General features: G+C 44.7%; 1 pseudogene; it reads right to left on the minus strand.

Moving 5' to 3' along the window:
- Positions 1-296: 296 nt before the first annotated feature.
- LOC123142699 (uncharacterized) lies at positions 297-5761 on the minus strand (annotated as a pseudogene).
- Between the last annotated feature and the right edge of the window lie 695 nt (positions 5762-6456).

The following is a 6456-nucleotide window of genomic DNA, read 5'->3' on the forward strand; positions in this document are numbered from 1 at the left end:
AAAATAACAAGGAAACCTGTGCCTCTGATATTTTTGTCCGCCGAGTAAAAAATACATAAAGAAGCAAAAGGCGTTCTTATTTAAATTTGTTTTGTTTCTATAACTGCAGCAAATTAACTTACAAGCCGTTCTTATAACCACAGCACAAGAAAATAAACAATCGACAACCGCCCGCCCTCCCCACCAATTGCTTGCTATTTCATCGCTCCACGTGCGGCCTTGTTTTTGAATGTTCAGCGATCCATTCTTCCTTCTCGACCCTTGTGCAACCCCACCCTTCTGCGTAGCTATTCAACCTATTTACCTGTAAAATTAATATTCATACATAAAAACAAAGCGAAAGATTGCGGTCATCACTGTTTTTTGCTTACGTCCTGTTTAAGTTGCATTATTACCTTTTAATTTTTCTATTCGTACTGTTCTCCGGTACCAAAAAGTCTCCACTCAGACCTTTCCTTTCTAAAAATGGACTGCGCAGATTCCGTGCCTTGTGCCGGGCTTCCCTGTACGCATTCTGTGTGCCTGGCTTGTGTGATGTTTGATTCTGGCGTAGATGCAATACTTTGGTAAATGCTCCCTGCTGTCAGTGGGGTCGTTGGAGTTGCTGGCGTCTGACGTCTACCTCCTGGGCTTGGAGTGCATTGTCCTGAGCCGTTTGATGTCCCCGATGGTGTTGTAGGTGTTGTCGTCCATTTCATTGACCTTGCGCTCTTCTCCTGCTGCGATTTCCTCTTTTCCTCTTCAATCCTCATCCTCTCCTGGACTTCTGGGTTATCCGGGTAGTTTGTTTTCCTGTGACCCTTTACTCCACAACGGCCGCACTTGGATGCGGCTTTGTTGCCTTTTCCTTTCTTCTCAGAACCAGCTTTGATTCGATCTCCTTTTTTCGTACCCTTTGAGCCACTCATGGGAGGGTTCTTGAGAGTTTCGGCAAGAATGCCTGCGTCTGGTTCCTCGGCAAGTGCCGCCATGACTTTTATTTTCATATCTACCGTACACTCACGCATTACACGGTATGCCTTCTCTTTTCTGCAAGCATTTGAACAGATGTCCGACAACTCAGCGTAAGGGAGGCCGAATCTCATAGTTTCATCGTCTTGTATGGTCATGCTATCACCTTGACTTGTAGACAGAACTTTCAGACTCTCTGATAGATTCCTGGTCCATCTGGGGATGACAAAGGATTTTGGAAGTTGATCGATCATGCCTGTTTGGTCCATCACCTTAAGCACATGGCAGCACTAAATGCCATCCCTACACATTTTCTTGCAGCTGCAACTGTATATTTCTTTTTGCTCATCCACATCTACCCTGAACTCCGACCTGTCAAATTCCTCGCCCGGATATGGTTTCCACACTTTTTCTCCAGGCTCAATAGTTTTGTTTTTAAATACTGCCTCCACTTTGCCAGGTCAGAGCACTTGAAGTAAGTCCGGTTCCGTAGCTCCAGCTGGAATTTCCTAAAAATTTCATTCGTGTATACTTGACTTGCTTGTCTTTCAATCGGAAAACCCGTCTCTAGTGATGGCGCCTTCTCTTTTGTTCAGTGTCTTTTCTTGTCAAGCGTGGCGAGGCAATTTTGCTGAATCGTGTGATACGCATTAACAAACCTTTTTATAGTGTCCTTGTGGTCGACGTAATTCTTCCACATCGAATTCGTGCTCTCACTGCGAGTGGTTGTTGACGAGAAAGGATAGAAACAGTCCTTGAAGTAGGCCGGCACCCAAAAAATTCGGAGTTCCCATAGCGTGTTCAGGTGTTTGTTGCCTTCCGCCTTGTGCAGAGAAATTGCTGCTTTCCAGGCACGCTCAAACTCGTCTTGATCTAGTGAGTTTTTGACGATTCGAAATATATCATCAGACATCCCTGGGTGCTGCGCAAACACTACTGCGTTATTTTCCTTCAGGTTCTTCCTAATATGCCACCAGCAGAACCTGTGCCTCGTCCTCGGAAGAGCTTCCTTTATTGCAGTCTTCATCGCCTGGTCCTAGTCTGTTATTATGTATTTCGGCTCTTTACCTCCCATTGCCTCGACAATCGTGCTTAGGAGCCACTTGAATGACCCTATTTTCTCATCCTTCAAAAGGCCTACTCCAAACAGGACGGTCGACCCATGGTTGTCGACACCTATAATTGGTGCAAATGGCAAGCCATATATATTCGTAGAGAATGTGGTGTCAAAAGACACGAAATCTCCATATAGATCATAATTCATCTTACACAAGGAATCTGTCCAGAACAAGCTGCGCACTACATTGTTCTCTGTCTCTTCCACATGGTGGAATCCCGGCCTCCGCCTCTGCATATCAGCAAACATTTTCATGGTGTCTGCAATATCAGTGCCGCGCTTTCCAGCCTTGTCCAGGCATGCAATGTTGCTTATGTCAATCATGTCGAACATAATTTTTCGCCTCGGTTTCCCCATGGCAGTAAAAATCTGCATAACCTTCCTTGGTTCTAACCTCGCCTTCTGCAGCACTTGTATAAAGAATTTCTCCTGAGGTGTCATCTTCTTATAGCATCTCATGAACTTCAGCATCCAATCAGATGGGTGAAGCTGGTGGTTGTGCTCTAGACGAACGTTCTTCAGGTACCATTTCCTCTTATCTGTATCCCTCTTGGCTGTTATTTGGACTGGGCAGCTTGTCCGGATCAAGCAGTTGCTCCTTCTCTCCTTAACATGTCTCTCAGTTGTTTTATTATGCCCTTCCTTGGTGCACTGAAACACCTGCTTGTCAAGCTGCTGATCATATGTCGATCTTCTGCTCGTTGATCGCTTGGCAGCAAAGCCAACCTTTCTAGCATATCTGCAGAAAAACAAAAAGCACTCATCCAATGATCCGAATACCATACCACCCTCTGGTTCGAGCGCTTCGGTGACCTCCTGAATCGTTGGGTATATGCCTTCTTTAAACATGTCGTCCATTTCTTTCTCTACAATGGTTGGCGGCCCCATGATGATTCTGTCTACCGTGTCTTCGTTCGTCTGATCGCATTCACTTCTGACGACATCAGTCTCATCGCCAGCCACAGGTCCACTTATAGCAGAGCTGTTGCTGCTCTGTTGTTTGTCACACGCAGCAGCGTCGTTTCTGCATGGCACGGCCAAATCCATAAATGAGTCTGCCTCTCCAATGTTGTATTGTGCAATGTTGCTCCCTGTTTCTCCAGCACTCGTGCAACCAAGGGACTGTGCTGCTTCTACCATGCAATCTGTGCTGGCGCTGTACGCTACTTGCTGCTGTGAACGTTGCGTTTCCTTCGAAATGGATGGAGAACTATGATATTTCTTTCCCTCATCTGTTATTCCCTCCACCAAATCCTGAACACATGGCAAGAGACAGAATTAGGTGACCATGCTACACACACATATGCACAAAGAGGCACAGATGTGCTTCTGTTTACACCATACAACCGGAGAGGCACAAAAACATCCTATATAAAAGAACAGCTGCACATATAGCCGTACAAGACGGACAGCCGTCCTCCTGTTTTCCACTTTACCCTGTTCTCCCATAAAACGGTTTGTGTGTTGAATTGAAAAAAGCATAGTTCCGACGTCACCTTTGTTTTCCCATGCCTCTCTTGTCCAGCAAATCTTGGCGACAACCTCCGTGCATTGGTGACTTCGCTGACGATTTTGAATGCCATCGGAGATCCTTTGGAAGGACCCCTCATGTTGAACGCCACGGGTGATACTTTCATAGGACCTTGCCTTATGTTTTCATCGATTCGTGGACTACCGCGATACTTGCTTCCTTCCTCGTACACCTGTGTGTGGAAGATACTGCAATTTAAATATACCAGACGAAAACAATGAAAAAACTGCTCACAAAAAAATATACATTTGCTTTAAATGTTGTTGCACGTTCGTATATGCTGTCACCTGTATTGCTTTCTGATGCTGCTGTATGGTAGAGCTTATTGCTCCTATGTTTCATTTTGTCGTTGGGCTCTTCTTGCTTGTGCAAACCGTACCGAATCCTTGAACACCAATGCTTTTGTTGCCAATGATCCTTCTGCTTGCATCAAAGGAAATTATGTTACCCTGCACCTCTTCATTATGACCGCCTACAAACGCTGGGCCGTCACAACGCCCGCTCTGCACCTTTGTGGGCATCTGTGTCTTCAAACCAAAAAATAATTAGAGGCACATGCGACTAAAACTTCCACGTACGTTAAAACCAGCATTTGGAGTTTTCGTCGTTACCTGCACAATCTGCTTAGTGGAGTCTCTGCTGCTTAGAATGCTCCTCTTGGCAGGTGTCTATTGCACACCATGCTCCTGGTTGGGGCGTTTGCCAAGAACTTGTATCTCACTCTTGACTCCAATTATTCCAGCCCGCATGGCATGTGCGTGTTTGACAGCATCTGCATCCTTGATCTTCTTCTCGTTTTGTAGTAATTTTTTTCTTCCACCTCTCGATACTCAACTTCAGAGTAGATGCACAGGATAAACAGATATTACAGCATTCATCCAGGATATATAAATCATTTTTGTTGTTGTTAATGATCTACTATTTGGTGTTCTCAGTGGTGACACCTTGACAGCAAACGTCCCAGAAATAAAAGACCAAACACTAATGTTCAACTGCCTTACTATTACCTGCCTCCCATAATCCTTGCCGATGTCATTCAAAGACCGACCGTCCCTGTTGTCCTGACCAGATGACGCACTCCTGAACATCTGCCCCGAAAAAGAGACGTAATAAATATAAAGGTTATAAACCTGCAGTATCAGTGTTGAAACTTTTCGAAGTCGATATCAACAGAGATATATTTTTAGTTCTATATAATTAACATATATAAATATATACATATATTGATTTTTAATTAAACTACAACCTCAACCAAAGTGAGATCCTTTGATGCTAATTTGCTTGTGCAACACTTAACACAAAGATAACCATGAAACCTAACAAAAGTAACAACCTCGTATTACAAGGACGAGAGGATACAAAACAAAAAACAAACTCAAATCAAAGCTACAGTGTAAAACTAAACAGTTTTATTCTATGAATCCCGACCACAACAAATTCATCAACGAATTGAATCTCGTGTATCAAGAATCGCCACGCAAAAGGTGCGTTGATAATTTTTTTACTAACCTTTGATTGCCGAATCTTATGCGCTGATTGTTCGGAAGTAACACCTTTCTAAATTGTGGGGGGATCTGCTTCCCTGCAGTTTTTCAGCGATCCCCTTCAATGATTTTGAATCTCGGAGAGAGAGAAAAGAGAAAGAGAGAGGGAGAGAGAGAGAAAGAAAGAGAGAGGCTACTTCGTTTTTTTGCGTGCAGGAGAAGAATAACCTGATAGGTGGGGTGAGTTTTGCGATGCATGAGAGATGGGCATGTTTCTTGGGCGTGACAAGATGTGGTAGGTCGACTTCACTTGACCGTCGACGACACTGACAAGTGGGCTCTCAGTTACTAATTCCTCTAAGTCTCTCACTAACTTGTGGGGTCGGCCTTATTTGAGTCCTACGAGGAGTACCACCATCTGAGGTGAGAAAATGTGGTAGGTGGACTTCAAACTCATACTGACATGTGGGCTCTCAAATAGTTCCTCCAAGTATTTGACTAACTTGCAGGGTCGTCCGCAGATGAGTTCCAGATCTCTCTCCATCTAGCATCCGTGGCGACAGGCGAGCTCTCCAAAGGAAAGCCAATCCTGATCCCTCCGCAGAGTTCGCTCGTCACTGAAAAATTATCGATCTCGTTCATCTCACTCGCCGTGGATCTCCTGTACAGGTAATCCATTGCATCCTCACCATGATTATGCCACCGATTCAACGTTTGAACAAAAAAAAATTACCGGTGCTAGCAATTCCGCGGGCTGCGTACACATCGCATGTGCGCAACACAGCAGGTGGGGCGCGATTTGAATATCGGTTTCGGATCCAATTATCTTCAGCTGGTCCGTGCTCAAACTGGTGCGCCGTCTTAACAGCACAGGGGTTATGGATTTAAAATTAGGACTCAGCTAACCTCACTTTAACCATGCCAACTGCATGCTTGCGTCGTGGTTTTGCTAACTTGAGTTATATCTCCAGCCATGCAAAACTTAAGCACTCGTCTTAGCTAACCAACTAGAGACAGGTCAAATTATTTGTATAGATCCGCAATCTATAGCAGAGATCCAAAGGATTTACGTCCGTTTTTGGAAAGCAGTTACTAACTCAGAGTTAGAACCCGTCTTAGCTAACCAACCTGTTGATGATGGTCTCACATGCACTGCTAACAACTGTCTTACATAGCTGACCTCGTAACGATGACGTCTCATGACCTCTTATGTAGAGTTCGATGAGATGGACTCCACCCCACAGCTGTCGGAGACTCAGTCTCAGTCTATCGATGGCACGGAGATTGTCACCCAAGATTTCATGGTTCATGACCAACTAGAGACAGAGAGACTAAGGATCGAGTTAAAACGTGCAGCGCACAAAAAGCTTGTT

The sequence above is a fragment of the Triticum aestivum genome, chromosome 6D, assembly GCF_018294505.1.
Source record: "Triticum aestivum cultivar Chinese Spring chromosome 6D, IWGSC CS RefSeq v2.1, whole genome shotgun sequence".
Lineage (NCBI taxonomy): Eukaryota > Viridiplantae > Streptophyta > Magnoliopsida > Poales > Poaceae > Triticum > Triticum aestivum.